The 17,277-nt window shown below is 44.0% G+C and overlaps 1 protein-coding gene across 10 annotated transcripts in view; it reads left to right on the forward strand.

Annotated features, from left to right (window-relative positions):
* The first annotated feature begins 3,203 nt into the window (after positions 1-3,203).
* The window catches only part of NT5C2 (5'-nucleotidase, cytosolic II), a 106,409-nt gene continuing 92,335 nt past the window's right edge, over positions 3,204-17,277 (forward strand). For 5 of the 10 annotated variants that reach the window (XM_030941377.1, XM_030941378.1, XM_030941374.1 and 2 more), the window contains exon 1: positions 3,206-3,278. The gene's annotated coding sequence lies outside the window, so the exon portion shown is untranslated. Of the gene's footprint in view, positions 3,279-17,277 lie in introns of all 10 variants that reach the window. The other 5 variants (XM_030941375.1, XM_030941373.1, XM_030941380.1 and 2 more) reach the window with 2 other exon arrangements.

Consider the following 17,277-nt stretch of genomic DNA (forward strand, 5'->3'; position numbering starts at 1 on the left):
TTCTCTCTTTATTTATTTATTTATTTATTTATTTATTTATTTATTTATTATTTTTTGAGACAGGGTCTTTCTCTGTCACCCAGGCTTGAGTGCAGCGGCACAATCACAGCTTACTGCAGCCTTGACCTCCCAGGCTCAAGAGATCCTCCCACCTCAGCCTCCTGAGTAGCAGTTGCAACTACACACTGGAGCTACCATGCCCAGATGATTTTTAAAAACTTTTTGTAGAGATGAGGTCTCACTGTGTTGCCCATGCTTCATTTAAATTCTCTGTAGAATTTTATTATATAAATATTCTACATTTTAGTTAGCCATTCCTCTGTTGGTAGGCAATTACCTGATTCTAAATTTTCTTTCTCTCTTTTTTTTTTTGAGGCAGAGTTTCACTCCATCACCCAGGCTGGAGCGTAGTGGTGCAATCTTGGCTCACTGCAACCTCTGCCTCCTGGGTTCAAGCGATTCTCCTGCCTCAGCCTCCTGAGTGGGTGAGGGAGAAGGGACAAGATGGAGGAAGGTGAACAAGAAGGCACAATCCATGTTGCTTCCGGGTTCTTCCTGACCAACTTTCTGGCACGCGGGAAAATGCAGCCCGCCCCGGGAAGATGCAGATCAACCGAGCATGCGTCACGTGACGTCAATCCGAAGAGCTCGAAACTTACCCGGCCATGCCTATGGAGACGCCCCATCATGCCCTTATCCCGCCCACTGCCCTCCCCCTTCCAGCACCAATGCATAAAAGTCCGCTGCCGGCAGCCAGCAGCCGGTGTGACTTCTTCGCCCCCGCATTCGTGGACAGGAGAACCTCACCCGAGAGCGCTGGTGAGACTTCCCTGGCCCCCCAACACCTGAGGACCAGAGAACCTCGCCCGAGAGTGTGTGCATATTTGCAATAAAGGGCTGCCGCTTTCTTATGTACTTTGGCCTCATGTTTAATTACTTAGCTCTCCTAAATTAAGTTACATTAAATTAAATTAAGACACTGAGTAGCTGAGATTACAGGCATGCACCACCACACCTGGCTAATTTTTGTATTTTAGGTAGAGACGGGGTTTCACTATGTTGGTCAGACTAGTCTCGAACTCCTGACCTCATGATATGCCAGCCTTGGCCTCCCAAAGTGCTGAGATTACATATTCATTCTTTTTCTTATTGATTTGTTAAGAGTCCTTTAGAGACAGATCCTTTGTCTTTTGTATATTGCAAATAATTTCCCCCTTATTCTGTTATCTTTTAACTTTGTTTTCAGTCTTTTTTTTTCAAGTTATTCCATCTCTCTGATTTTTAAATTCTTTTTTTCTGATTTATTTTTTAAAACAAAGTTCTTGATTATAAAAGTAATACAAACACCCTAAGAAATTAATACAAAAGTACAAAGAAACCACTCCATCTTATCACTGAGAGAAAACAACATACATAAACAACATACATATTTCCCTGTAGTCTTTTGTGTGTGCAGTTTTTTTTCCCAGTTGTGATCACATTCATTTGTATGTGTCTGTATATTTGTTTTTCTCTCAGTACCATGGTCTTTAGACACAAACCCTGGCCTTTTTTCTTTTCTTCTTTTATTTTTGAGATGGAGTCTTCCTCTGTCGCCCAGGCTGGAGTTCAGTGGTGTGATCTTGGCTCACTGCAACCTCCGCCTCCCGGATTCAAGCAATTCTCCTGCCTCAGCCTCCTGAGTAGCTGGGACTACAGGTGCACGCCACCATGCCCAGCTAATTTTTGTTTTAGTAGAGATGAGGTTTTGCCATGTTGTTCAGGCTGGTCTTGACCTGCTGACCTCAAATGATCCACCTACCTCGACTTCCCAAAGTGATGGGATTACAGGCGTGAGCCATCATGCCCCACTTCCCTGGCCTTTTTTCAAATGCACTTGGTTTAAAGATTGTGTTATGCCAGCTTCCAACCCCTATTCCTCTTTTCCACACATCCTGAGAAATTTAGAAGGTGAGGGGCCCAAGGTCTATCCTCAGCTGACCCGAAGCAAAGTTGGCTAAGAAGCACAAGAAGGGGTAGAAATGCTCCAGTGGAGCATTTACTAAAAAGACGCGGAGGTTTTGGTTGACTGCAAGCCCAATATGAGTCAACAGTATGGGTGCCAAGAACTTTATCACAGGAGTGCAAAGCGATAGGTCCCAAAAGGAGGAAGCTATAGTCCTGCTTTGCTCTGATGATACCACAAACATATGGTTCAGTCTTGGGTGACATATTCTCAAGAAATCACAGTCAAATCTACCATTTGCCTAAGAGGGATAAAGACCCTCAAAACCAGGGCAGAGGAGGAACAATGGAAGGACCTGGAGACACTGATGTGGAATGAGAAGACCTTGGGCAGAGGTGATAGAAGTAAAGTATCTGAAAAGTCAAAGGTCCAAGAGAGATTAGATGTTTGTTCTCTGTGGCTTCAAGGCATCGAATTTGGACCCTGAGAGTGGAAATTTAGACACATTTTCTCACTGGTGATAGCTGCCCGGACCAAGGAATTCAGTCCACTGGAAACAGCAGGCTGCATTTGAGGAGTCTTCCTGCTGAGTTGCTGGTGGTGGGGTGAACACTTATTGAGTGCTTACTGTGTGCCAGGACCCTGCTGAAGGCCTCACCTATATTGTGTGATTTCATCCCGTCAACACCCTTTGACGTGGGGACTGTTGTTTCCTATCCTGGTGTTATAAATGTGGGCACCGGGTATAGGAGGTCAGGTACCTTGCTCGAAGTTACAGTTTGTAAGTGGTGGTACCGGGACTCGAACTCGTTCTGACAAACTTCAAAGCTGGTGTTTTTAGCCATCAGGGGGATTCGAGGGTGCCATGGGGTTGTGGACGCATGAAGGTCCTTGAGGTCCATTACACCAAAACATTCTGTGACTGGGAAAAAGGATGCCCTCTTCTCCCAAAGGAAAGCTTCAGCTGAATGAGACAAAGTGGAGAGGGTAGCCCGGGGCCCGGCTGAGGGGCGCAAGCAGAATGCCAAGGGATGGAGACCTAAAGGAGATGGAAGGGTTGTCAACGTGCGTCACCCTCAGAAGCGCAAAGCTGGTGTTCCGTCGTTTGAAGATCTCCAGACCCGCGGGAGATATAGACGCAGCGCGGTCAGGGAGCGTCGACTTCGCCGAGTTCTGCGCCGGAGCCAGGAGACGGAACAACGCGCCGGTCCCTGGCCGGGCGTGAGCGGCGGGGCGGTGCGGGGCGGTGCCGGGAGGCGAGGGCGGGGAGGGCGCGCGCCGAGGCTGCTGCGGCAGTTGCGCGCTGGGATTGTTGCCGTGCGCTGTGGAGCCGGTGAGTGCGGCGGGACCCATGGGCGGGCGGGGAAGGAGCGGGCGAGCGGGGAGCTAGGTAGGGAGGTGCGCCGCCAAGCACGCGGCCCCAGGGTTGCTGCCGCCGCCTGGCCCCGCCTCTGGCCCCCAGGGACCATGGACCCCAGGCCCCTCTCCTTAGGCCGAGCCCCCGCCCGCGCGTTCGCGGACGCCGCACGCCTTCCAACTCCCTCGGTGCGGCCCCCGCCCCACGGCAGCCCCTTCCTCCGCGCCGCCGCGATGTCTCCGGCCCACGTCACGCTCGCGCCATTGTTTCCCAGCCGCCGGCTTGCTGGGACCCCGCCTCAGCCTCCGAGTGCGGCCGTTCGCGGCGTTCCGCCCGTTCCCCCTTTCCTCACGCGGGTAGTAGCCCTTTCCTCAGTCCTGCTGACTTCCTCCAGCTGATTCCGGGCTGTCCCCGGCCACCTCTGAGGCCGTCCTTTCGCTCCTCGTAACAGCCTCCCCGCCCCCTGAGCTCCCTCGGTCGCCTCCCGAGAAGCCAGCGGGCCTCTGTGGTGGAGCGCCAGGTTGACAGCGTTTTAGCAGGACCGCGAGAAACGGCCAGCTCGCTTGCCACACGCCTGTGTGCAGCACTTCCTGGAAAGGTCGCAGCGAATTGCAAGGCGCCACAAAAAACATCCGGACAGCCCCTGGTCAGGGGGCTGAGCCGTTCAGTGGCGGCCTATTCCTCTCCTTTTTTCGGGGCCCCTGAAACCGGAGAGGGCGAGATGCCGATTTGAGGCCTGAACCCTTAGTTGTAAGAAGAACGTTTTGGGGGTTTGACTTCGGCAGGCCGCAGCTTCTGAAAGCAGCAGGTAGAGGCTGCTGTCCCAATCGACGTTTTCCTGGGCCTTTACCTTTAGGGCCTTGATGTTTGAGGGGGTTCGTGCTCTGAAGTACAGCGCCCCTAAATGACTAGTCACCATTACAGGGGGGCGTGTGCGCGCCGATCCAGGGGCCGATGAGTTCTTCAGGATTGAGCTGTACTTGGTTCCCAGTGTCTGTGGACTGTTCATTTCGCCTCTTAAAGCAACGGATGCAAACTGCTGACTAATGTGAAAGGGAGAATATTAAAACTGTGTCATTTACCGTGAAAACTTAGTGTTATTGTGTAGAGAAGGCATTAGGTTTCAAAAATATTTACCACGTGGCTTTTCAACAACGGTTAGAATTTATCCAAATGAAGACATCCAGGCCTGAAAGGGTTAAGTTCGAAAAGAGAAAAAAATAGATGTGAGCTGAGAGTGAAAAAAAAAAAGAAGGTTAAGTTCAAGAAAACGTAGCTGGTTGGTAATTAAAATAAAAAACTCCACATGCAGGGTTGGTACTAGCATACACAGACTTTATTTCTGAAGTGCATTTCCATTGCAGTATAAACCACTACATTTCAGCCGTGTAGGTAGCTGCATTACTCTAATTGACCCAGAATTAAGGTTTTAGGGTTTAGTAACCAACAAATCTGTAAAATAAGGTGGTGGAGGGGGCGGGGGTGGGGTGGGGCGCTGAAGGAGATGTTCTGCAGGATTCCTTTCAGTTCTAAGGTTTTATGCCATTGTATGAAAATTTGCAATCAGCTACAAGTTTCCAGAAGTTTGTAAGCAGATTTATTATACTTAATAAATACTATTAAGTATAGTTAATAGTATTAAGATATTAATATTATCTTAATACTATTAAGTTAGTATTAATAATACTATATTAAGTATTATATACTTAATAATAATATTAAGATAGTATTCTCCTATAGTACCTGCCACCCTTAACCAGAAGACATCATGTCTTCCTAAAGAAAGCCAGATTACAATAGAATGTTATGCAGAGAGGTGGTCATTAATCTTTCTCTAGACTATTTCTGCTGTTTTATGGGGAAAGAGGAATACATAAAACACGGGTTTTATTTTTTAAGTATTTTTATTGCTTAATTTTCTCTCTCTCTCTTTTTTTTTTTCCCCCGAGACGGAGTTTTGCTCTTGTTGGCCAGGCTGGAGTGCAATGGCACGATATTGGCTCATCGCAACCTCTGCCTCAACCTCCCAAGTAGCTGGGATTACAGGCATGCGTCCCCACGCTTGGCTAATTTTGTATTTTTAGTAGAGATGGGGTTTCTCCAAGTTGGTCAGGCTGGTCTCGAACTCCTGGCCTCAGGGGATCCGCCCACCTCGGCCTCCCAAGTGCTGAGATTACAGGCGTGAGCCACTGTGTCCAGCCCTGTTGCTTAATTCTCTTACCAAAAGCTTAATTCAATGAAATAGTAAACAACAACAAAACCCCCAAAACAAAAACCCACAACTTTATCATGTTACGACTATGCTCTTTTAAAGTACTTACATAGATACGGGTTTTTATCTAGTTACAGTTGCTGCATACGTATTATTTGGGATTTCGCACTTACCGATATTTCTGGGATGTCCATATATCTAGAGAATTCATCTACTCTTCATTTGTAGATGCTCTCTAATTTGCCCCAGTAGTCAACAATGCCTGGCACACAGGCTCTTAGTAAATTTTTGTTGAATAAATGTAATATTTTGAGGTTTTTAGACATCTAACACAAAATGCTAACTATCACAAGGCATATGTTGAGTGACATGTGAGCAGTAAAGACAGTCATACTTTCAGCCAGGAGACATTGCATTTATTTAAGGGCCTGGATTTTGTAGTCTGGCTTGCTACTTAACATCATGCAACCTCGGGGAACTCAGTTAACCTTAGACAAGCTCACTCAGTTTCTCTCACCTTGAGAAGGGAAAAGTAGAACAAATTTTACAGGGTTATGTGGATTAAATAGAATAATTCAATTGAAGTGATACTGGTACACATTAAGTTCTTTATAAATGTTAGATTTTTTTTGCTCAGAGTGAAGGAATATTAATGTAGCTTGATGGGATCAGGAAAAACAGAAAGTAACACTTCAGAGTAGGGAGAAGATGCTGAAGTGGATGTATTGAGGGTATGATTAATAGATTGTTCTCACTAAAAGGGTTTGGTGGAGCAGTAGTCTGAGATAAAGCTGGAAAGAGAAATTCCGGTAAGCAGTTTACAAGTATGCTACATGGATTGTTTGCAATTAGAGCAGAGTGAATGACCACTTGAGGTCAGGAGTTCAAGACCAGCCTGGCCAACATGGTGAAACCCTGTCTCTACTAAAAATACAAAAATTAATCAGGCATGGCAGCGCATGCCTGTACTCCCAGCTACTTGGGAGGCTGAGGCAGAAGAATTGCTTGAACCCAGGAGGCGGAGGTTGCAGTGAGCCGAGATTGTGCCACTGCACTCGCACCTGGGCGACAGGAGTGAAACTCCATCTCAAAAAAAAAAATGGAAAGCCACAAAATTAATGCGGTAAACTGACCTGGTGTGATGGCTCATGCCTGTAATCCCAGCACCTTGGGAGGTCGAGGCTGGTGGATCACCTGAGGTCAGGAGTTTGAGACCAGCCTAGCCAACATGGTGAAACCCTGTCTCAACTAAAAATACAAAAAATTAGCTGGGCGTGGTGGCGCGTGCCTGTAGTCTCAGCTACTCGGGAGACTGAGACACGAGAACCGCTTGAACCTGGGAGTTAGAGGTTGCAGTGAGCCTAGATCTGCCACTGCTCTTCAGCCTGGGCGACAGAGCAAGACTCCGAGTGTCTCAAAAAAAAAAAAAAAAAAAAAAAAAAAAAAAGAATTCAGTAAACAGTAAAAGAAAAAAAGAAAAAAGTTAAACAAATTATGACAGTCTTAATCATTGTTTTGTTTTGTTTTTTGTTTTTTTTTGAGATGGAGTCTTGCTCTGTTGCCAGGCTGGAGTGCAGTGGCACGATTTTGGCTCACTGCAACCTCCGCCTCCCAGCTTCAAGCGATTCTGCTGCCTCAGCCTCCCGAGTAGCTGGGACTACAGGCATATGCCACCATGCCCAGCTAACTTATATTTTTATTAGAGATGGGGTTTCACCATGTTGGCCAGGATGGTCTCGATCTCTTGACCTCATGATCCGCCCGCCTTGGCCTCCTAAAGTGCTGGGATTATAGGCATAAGCCACTGCGCCCAGCCCAAATTCATATGTTATACAGAATTTTCTGATTTATAAATGTGGGCAACTGATTGTAAAAAATTGTAAAAAACACTGTGACCTCTACAGAATCTGGACCCATAAATCTGTTTCTCCATCTGGAAGGACACTTGAGAGTCTTCCAAGTTCAGTGCCTTCATTTGACAGATGGGGAAAGTGAATCCCAAAATGGTTTGCATTTTTTGTCTTTTATGCAAGAAAGCCTTCCCTACCTTTGATCCGTAAGGCTATTCATCTCTATATTCTTTTATAAGTTGTATGGTTTTGCTTTTTCACATTTAGGTTTATTGACAGTGTTTATTTTTTCTGCTTAGTTTATCTTCATTTTTATTTATTTTGATTTGGAATCTCGCACTGTCGCCCGGGCTGGAGTGCAATGGCACGATCTCCGCTCACTCCGCCTCTTGGGTTCAAGCGATTCTCCTGCTTCAGCTCCTAAGTAGCTGGGATTACAGGTGCCAGCCACCACGCCTGGCTAATTTTTTTGTATTTTTAGTGGAGATAGGGTTTCGCTACGTTGGCCAAGCTGGTCTTGAACTCCTGACCTCATGATCCACCTGCCTAGGCCTCCCAAAGTGTTGGGCTTACAGGCGTGAGCCCCGCTGCACCCGCCCTCGTTTATCTTTAATATGATCAGTTAGTATTTGTGTTACATGTTCTTTTTCTACCGTTGTGTTTGTCATAAAATTATCCTCTATAAATTCATAAAGACAGGACATGCTTTTGTTACGCTCTGATTTTGGGTCAGAATATTGTAGAAAATGAAATTTTTGAGTTCATTTTAGTGTAAATATTTTACAGATTTCTGCTCTTCTACACTATTTTGTCTCATTTGCCTTTAAAGATGAGTAGTACATGTATTTGACTATTCTTGAAAAATATTTTGTACACTTTTTAAAGCAGTCATGTTAGAATCTAGTTAGGCATTTGTGTATCTCTATCTAGTTTGTTTCAGAGCTGCTAAGTAAACCAGCTAGAATAATAGTGTGTAGATTGAAATAGCTCAAACATTCTGTATCAAAATTGTAAGAATTTTAAGTTATTTTAATAAGCATTTAACTAGTATCATGCTGTGTAAATAAGACCAAGCTGTGGCTTGAAGAGTAAACATTAGAACTTCTTTTTTTTTTTTTTTTTTTTAGATGGATTCTCACTTTGTCACCCAGGCTGAAGTGCAGTAGCACAGTCTCAGCTCACTGCAACCTCTGCCTCCCGGGTTCAAGCAATTCTCTGCCTCAGCCTCCCGAGTAGGCGGCGTTACAGGTGCCCACCACCACACCCGGCTAATTTTTTTGTTTTTGTCTTTTTAGTAGAGATGGGGTTTCACCATCTTGGCCAGGCTGGTCTTGAACTCCTGACCTTGTGATCCACCCGCCTCGGCCTCCCAAAGTGCTGAGATTACAGATGTGAGCCACCACACCTGGCTTTTTTTATTTTTTTTAAGATGAAGTCCCTGTGTTGCCCAAGCTGGAGTGCAGATTTGCGATCTCAGCACACTGCAACTTCCGCCTGCTGGGTTCAAGCGATTCTCCTACCTCAGCCTCCCTAGTAGCTGGGATTACAGGTATGCACCACCATGCCTAGCTAATTTTTGTATTTTTAGTAGAGATGGGTTTTGCCACGTTGGCCAGGCTGGTCTTGAACTCGTTACCTCAGGTGATCCGCCCACCTCAGCCTCCCAAAGTGTTGGGATTACAGGCATGAACCACCGCGCCTGGCCTAACATTAGAGTCTTTCACAAATCTGAAGTCAGTAAATGCCTTTTTTTTTTTTTTTTTTTGAGACGGAGTCTTGTTCTGTCACCCAGGCTGGAGTGCAGTGGTGCCATCTCAGCTCACTGCAACCTCCATCTCCTGGGTTCAAGCTATTCCCCTGCCTCAGCCTCCCTACTAGCTGGGATTACAGGCGTGTGCCACCACACCTGGCTGTTTTTTTGTATTTTTAGTAGAGACGGGGTTTCACCGTGTTAGCCAGGATGGTCTCGATCTCCTGACCTCGTGATCCGCCTGCCTCGGCCTCCCAGAGTGCTGGGATTACAGGCATGAGCCACTGCACCCGGCCAGTAAATGCCTTTTTTTTTTTTTTTTTTTGAGATGGAGTCTTGCTGTGTCACCCAGGTTGGAGTGCAGTGGCACAATCTCGGCTTGCTGCAAACACCGCTTTGCGGGTTCACGCTATGCTTCTGCCTCAGCCTCCCAAGTAGCTGGTACTACAGGCGCCTGCCACCACGCCCGGCTAATTTTTTGTACTTTTAGTGGAGACGGGGTTTCACTGTGTTAGCCAGGATGGCCTCGATCTCCTGACCTTGTGATCTGCCAACCTCAGCCTCCCAAAGTGCTGGGATTACAGGCGTGAGCCACCACGCCCGGCCAATGCCATTTTTTTTTTTTTGAGACAGAGTCTCGCTCTGTCGCCCAGGCTGGAGTACAGTGGCTGGATCTCAGCTCACTGCAAGCTCTGCCTCCTGGGTTCACGCCGTTCTCCTGCCTCAGCCTCCCGAGTAACTGGGACTACAGGCGCCGCTACCTCGCCCGGCTAGTTTTTTGTATTTTTTTAGTAGAGACGGGGTTTCACCATGTTAGCCAGGGTAGTCTTGATCTCCTGACCTCGTGATCCGCCCGACTCGGCCTCCCAAAGTGCTGGGATTACAGGCTTGAGCCACCGCGCCCGGCCCAATGCCATTTTTTTAAGCCTTGAATTACTCGTTTACTTTTGAAGTAGATTTGGTGAAGTAAATCTTGAAATAATTCTCTATAGGTCTGAGAGCTTCCAGGAAGAAAGGAAACAAACCTGTAGCTATAGCTGTCCTTAGATTTAGGATACTTTAATTGACGTGATAAATGTGTGAAATTGCTACAGCCTCTGATACGTAGTGGACACTCTGAGATTTTGACTCCAAAAGTAGAGGCCTATTACTCATTCCTCCAAACATAAAGTACTGTATTGTGCTGAGGCCTCAAGTATTCAAACATCTTGGACTCAAGCATTGTAAACAGTTTATTGACCAATTTCCATGTCTCAGCCTCTGTTCTTAGCATCTTGCATTCTTGTTCCAACTCTTGTTTTGCAATGGAAGAACTGTAGTGCTTATAATTTGCTTAGTCATAGAGCTAGTTGATGTTAGAGCCAGGTTTTGAACCCAGGCAGTGTGGCTCCAGAATCTGTACTCTTAACTACAGTATAATTCTGTGACTTCACATTTTCTAACTTCTTTTTCCTGTTTACTTCTTCGTAAAATGAGAATAATAGTACCTAACATATAGGGTTGTTCTGAAAAGTCAATGAGTTAAAATATGTACTATACTGCTTAGAATCATACATGAAAAATAGTAAGTACTCAATAAATGTTGGCTGTTATTATGTTAGCATTATTAAGGCATTGAACTAATGCATATCTCTGAATTTTAACCAAATAGGTGGACTAAACCTTGAGTGCGAATTTATTTATTAAAAGGTAGAAATACTGTGGTCTGGTTATTTATGCCTTTCTGATTTTATCTTTTTAAATTATTTTGTAAGAGGAAAAAAAGCTGAACCAAAGTTGAATGGTGAGCAGGAGTCCATTGGTAAGAGAATGAGTTCTTTTTTGAAATAAAGCCGTTTTTTATCTGCCTTTTTTTTTTTTTTTTTTTTTGAGACAGAGTCTTTGTCTGTTGTCCAGGCTGGAGTGTGCAGTGATGCGATCTTGGCTCACGCAACCTCTGCCTTCCTGGCTCAAGCAGTCTTCCTACCTCACCCTCCCGAGTAGCTGGGTCTGCAGGCACCCGTCGCCATGCCTGTCTAATTTTTGCATGTTTTTATAGAGATGGGGGTTTTGCCACGTTGCCTAGGCTGGTCTCGAACTCATAAGCTCAAGAGATCCGCCTGGCTTGGCCTCCCAGAGTGGTGGGATGATAGGTGTGAACCACTGTACCTTGCCCTATTTTTTTTTTTTAAAGGAGTATTCAGGAATCATTACTAAAGGTGCAAAGTGTTATATATGGTCTGAATGTAAAAATTGTGCAGCTTGTTTATACCTGTATGCTTTTGAAGACCTCAGTTAATTATGGCAATGTTTTGAAGAAATAGCTCAATATTGTAAAATGTTTTCCTTACATGCTCTCTTGTTCCTTTGTGTCAATAACCATGTTATTGTTGAAGGTCTGGAATTATTCAAAACATTCAGTTAGAAGCAACCTTAATGTGTTGATGTAGAACAAATATATAGCAGTCTATGTGATATGGCAGGATAGTAGCAATAGAATGTTGATGAGAACGTAGCAAAATTCCAGTCTTTTTTGTATGTTTTTTAAAACTTTAGCAACAGATGAAATAAATTTGTAGTTTCTAGTTAAAATTTCAGACTACAGATAGGAGCATGTAGCTGCTTGAAGAAGAAAAACAAATTGTCAAGGCAACAGGTACTGCATTTCTCACTCGACAAGATCTCTTCTCAACTTTGTTATTTTTTCCTTCAGAGAACAAGGAAGCTTTTGTTCCAAGGCCTGATGTTGAAATATTAGCAAAATATTACGTTAATCAAGCCAAGAATCTTATGTATTTGTGAACCAAGAGTAAGATTTCACGAATATTCATTTAGAGCATTAAAAGGACTTGTGCAGTTATTCTTGCATTTTCAGGCTTACACAAAAATAGGCTTCTGAAAAGCAAAGGACTCCATGTATAGAGGTTTAGTGGTTCATTTATTTGTCTGTTAAGTCTACCCTGCCAGATGCTGGGGATAGAGCAGCAAATAAAACATTCCTCTTCCTTATGGAGCTTATATTTTGGAGAGATTGACAGAATGCAAACTGTCAAATGTAAGGCTTACGTGCAAAAAACAAGTAAAGTAGGGTAAGAGGAGAGTGAGTGATGTGTGTGGGTAAGTGCGATATTAGTTGGAGTTTGTTAACCGTCGGCATCACTTTGGTGTGTGAGCTATGAGTGTTGGCCTTTGACAGGAATGTGTAGTGCAATTTGGGACAAATGACATAAAGAACTCTGAATGAGGCCGGGCGCGGTGGCTCAAGCCTGTAATCCCAGCACTTTGGGAGGCCGAGACGGGCGGATCACGAGGTCAGGAGATCGAGACCATCCTGGCTAACATGGTGAAACCCCGTCTCTACTAATAATACAAAAAACTAGCCGGGCGACGTGGCGGGCGCCTGTAGTCCCAGCTACTTGGGAGGCTGAGGCAGGAGAATGGCGTGAACCCGGGAGGCGGAGCTTGCAGTGAGCTGAGATCGGGCCACTACACTCCAGCCTGGGCGGCAGAGCGAGACTCCGTCTCAAAAAAAAAAAAAAAAAAGAACTCTGAATGAAAATAATGAAATGAAAAGCAAGCAAAAAACTTGTTTATATGCTGGGCGCAGTGACTCATGCCTGTAATTCCAGCACTTTGGGAGGCAGGTGGATCACTTGAGGTCAGGAGTTGTAGACCAGCCTGACCAACACGGTGAAATCCCATCTGTCCTAAAAATACAAAATTAGCCAGGCATGGTAGTGCATGCCTGTAATCCCAGCTACTTGGGAGGCTGAGGCAGGAGAATTGCTTGAATCTGGGAGGCGGAGGTTGCAGTGAGCCAAGATTGCATCATTGCACTCCACCTGGGCAACAAGAGTGAAACTCCTGTCTCAAAGAAACTAAAAAACAAACAAACAAAAAAAACTTATCATGAACTGTTGAAAAGATGATGAGAGGTAGTGAAACACTTAACATAATTTAAATGCACAGTTTTAAGGAGTCTTCTGGAAAAATAGGCATTTTTTCATCTTAAACTATTTTATTTTGTAATTTTTATAGATTTAGGGGGATACAGTTTTGGATATATAGCATAGCGGTGGTATGGCTTTTCAGTGTAACCATCACCTGAGTAGTGTACATTGTACTCATTAGGTAATTTCTCATCACTCACCCACCTCCCACCCCCACTTAAAGTGTTTTATATATGTGTGTGTATATATACATATATATATCTCCTTTCATGTGTTTTGTGATGATAAGGATTAAAATTTACAAAATACTTTAAAAAGCTATAGCTTATTTCACAGTGCTGTTCTTTGAGTTATAGGTGACACTTAACTACAAATATGATGATTTAGTTTTTCAGCAGTACTGGTAGATAAAGTAAACTTGCATCTGACTTTCCATGTTTTTAGGGAGATGTATTTGTAAGTAAGTTGGTTTGTGGCTGTGTTACAGAGAGGACCCTTAATCACAATATAATGATAAAACCAAGTGGCTACTATAGTTTATTGATTTTACTTGCTCATCTGCCAAGGATTGGGGTTATCAAAGACTGAATAAAATGTGGCTGTTTAGTACAATATGAGGCATACAAGTGGAGGATATAGCTTTAACTTTTCTTTTTCCAGAAACTACTTTAACGTAAGTAATATGCAATGAAAGTTGTTGTATTTAGAGACCAAAATAAGTTTCAGGCTGGTGAGAAAATTTGAAGAAATTATTTAAAATTATCCTTTCCATTTAAGTTTTAGGGCAGTGTTCTTAGAATGAGAATGAATGGGTTGATTATAAAACTTATAAATGCCAAGTTTTGTATTTGTTTTTTTGTTTTGTTTTGTTTTTTTTTTTTTTTTTTGAGATGGAGTCTTGCTCTGTCACCCAGGCTAGAGTACAGTGGCGAGATCTTGGCTCATTGCAAGCTCTGCCTCCCAGGTTCAAGTGATTCTCCTGCCTCAACCTCCCAAGTTGCTGGGATTAAGAGTGCCTGCCAGCATGTTTGGCTAATTTTTGTATTTTTAGTAGAGATAGGGTTTCATCTTGTTGGCCAGCTGGTCTCAAACTCCTGACCTCAGGTGATCCACCTGCCTCGGCCTCCCAAAGTGCTGGGATTACAGGTGTGAACCACCCAAGTTTTGTATTTTAAATACAAAATTAAAATTTCAGTGAAATAGAAACTAGTGATTATTCATACTGCTGTTATTACCCTATTATCTACGTTGACATACTTTTTCCATTGAAAAATGAGTATTTGATTCAAACTGCCATGTGTTAAACACTTCGCCTGATAGACCTGCTCTACATACTGTGAAAGTGCTTCTTACTTTATTCCAAATGAATTACTCACCTGACTTGAAATAGACGTGTAAAATGACTTTTTTTTTTTTTTTTCCCCTGACGGAGTCTCACTCTGTCGCCCAGGCTGGAATGCAGTGGCCGGATCTCAGCTCACTGCAAGCTCTGCCTCCCGGGTTTACGCCATTCTCCTGCCTTAGCCTTCTGGGTAGCTGGGACTACAGGCGCCCGCCACCTCGCCCGGCTAGTTTTTTGTATTTTTTAGTAGAGGCGGGGGTTTCACCATGTTAGCCAGGATGGTCTCGATCTCCTGACCTTGTGATCCTCCCGTCTCGGCCTCCCAAAGTGCTGGGGTTATAGGCTTGAGCCACCGCGCCCGGCCATGTAAAATGACTTTTTAAAGAGCGTTTGCCAGTGTATAACTCTAGCAGCATGGCATTTTGTCTTAATGCAGAATTGTCATGAAAAGAAGTGCTGATTGCTTTTTTTTTTTTTTTGTGATGGAGTCTTGCTCTTTTGCCCAGGCTGGAGTGCAGGGGCACAATCTCAGCTCACTGCAACCTCCCCCTCCCGGGTTCAAGCAGTTCTCCTGCGTCAGCCTCCCGAGTAGCTGGGGCTACAGAGATACGCCACCTTGCCCAGCTAATTTTTTTCCATTTTTGCTAGAGTCATTGTCTCGAACTCCTGACCTCAAATGATCCACCCACCTTGGCCTCCCAAAGTGCTAGGATTTCCGGCTTGAGCCACCACGCCCGGCCTTGACTGCTATTTATGTACTTTTATCAATTTGGGCATGGCGTGAAGAATGTTACTGTACTACATCATAATTCTTGAACTTTTCTTAACATTATGTTAAGTAATGAGAGGGTAATTATGGGAGGGACAAAATTTCCTTTCATTGTAGTTTAAAGATAGTGGTCTTACTACATGTGGCTATCAGCATTTTATTGGCATACCATTTTGAGGGAAAGAATATTCAGTGCACATTGCTAACCAGGCTTACCCTACAGTTTCAGTTGCTCTTTGCTTCCTGTTTTCAGCAGTTGCCTCAAGCTGTTGGAGCAGCTGTTTTCCTTTCTTTGGGGGAAGGTGATGGTAGTGGTAAAGGGGACTGTGCATGTTTTGCCTGTGAAAAAAATTTTTTTTTTTTCAAGACAGAGTCTCGCTCTGCTGTCCAGGCTGGGGTACAGTGATGTGATCTCCTTACATCAGGTGATCCACTCACCTCGGTCTCCCAGAGTTCTGGGATTACAAGTGTGAGCCACTGCCACTGGCTGAAAAACAGTCTTATTGTGGCATAATTGGTATACAATAAGTTGCACATAGAGTGTGTAATAAGTTTTGACATATATATATGTACCCATGAAACCATCACCAAAATGAAGATATTGAACGTATCACCGCTTCTCCCCAAAAGTTTTCCTGGGCTCCTTTGTAATACCTCCTCCTTTCCCTACTTGACCTCCCTACCCCAGGGAACCACTGATCTGCGTTCTGTCAGATTAGTGTGCATTTTCTAGGATTTTATATATACGGAATCATACACTATATACTCGTTGTCTTTCACTCAGTGTAATTATTATGAATTTTTTAAATGTTTTGCATTTAAATGCTTTATTCCTTTGTATTGCGTAGTAGTATTACATTGTATAGATGTACCATAAGTATTTTTATCCATTCACTTGTTGATAACATTTGGGTTGTTTGTAGTTTCTGGCCATCACAAAGCTGCTGTGAACATTTGTGTATGTTTTTTTTTTTAATTTTTTTTTTGAGATAGGATCTCTGTCACCCAGGCTGGAGTGCAATGGCACGAGACGATCTTGGCTCACTGTAGCCTCAACCTCTTGGGCTCATGTGATCCTTCCAAGTAGCTGGGACAACAGGCATGTGCCACCATGCCCAGCTAATTTTTCAATTTTTGTGAAGACTGCATTTTGCCATGTTGCCCAGGCTGCTCTTGAACTCCTGGGTTCAAGCAATCTGCCCATCTTGGCCTTTCTTTCTTTTTTTTTTTTTTTTCTTTTTTGAGACGGAATCTCACTCTGTCGCCCAGGCTGGAGTGCAGTGGCCGGATCTCAGCTCACTGCAAGCTCCGCCTCCCGGGTTCACGCCATTCTCCTGCCTCAGCCTCCCGAGTAGCTGGGACTACAGGCGCCCGCCACCTCGCCCGGCTAGTTTTTTTGTATTTTTTTTAGTAGAGACGGGGTTTCACCGTGTTAGCCAGGATGGTCTCGATCTCCTGACCTCGTAATCCACCCGTCTCGGCCTCCCAAAGTGCTGGGATTACAGGCTTGAGCCACCGCGCCCGGCCTTGGCCTTTCAAAGTATTGGGATTACAGGCATGAGCCACTGTGCCCAAGCCTGTGTTCAAGTCTTTATATGGATATGCTTTAATTTCTCTTGGACAATTACTTAAAAAGGCTGGGACATATGATAGGTATATGTTTAAGTTTTAAAGAAATGGCAAACTTTTCCAGAGTGCTTGTGCCATTTTTATTTTCTTTCCAGCAGTGTAGTAGAATTCAAGTTGCTCTACATTCTCAACAACATTTGATATTGTCTGTCTTTTCAATTTTAAATATTCAAATAGGCATATTTTGGTATCTTACTGTGTTTTTAATTTGTATCTCCCTAGTGACAAATGATGTTAAACATCACTTCATGTGCATATTTGCCATTTATATATATTCTTTGATGAAATGTCTATGCATATCTTTTGCCTGTATTTTAATTGGATTATTTATCTTATTATTGCATTTTGAGAGCCCTTCATATATTCTGGATACAAGTCCTTTTGTCAGATGTATGTTTGCAAATATTTTGTCCCAAATCATAGCTTGTCTTTTTCCTCCCAATAGGAGAGAGAGAGAAAACATCTAATGGAAACAATATATAAATGCAATTTTG

This window comes from Rhinopithecus roxellana, chromosome 11 (assembly GCF_007565055.1).
Source record: "Rhinopithecus roxellana isolate Shanxi Qingling chromosome 11, ASM756505v1, whole genome shotgun sequence".
Classification (NCBI taxonomy): Eukaryota; Metazoa; Chordata; class Mammalia; order Primates; family Cercopithecidae; genus Rhinopithecus; species Rhinopithecus roxellana.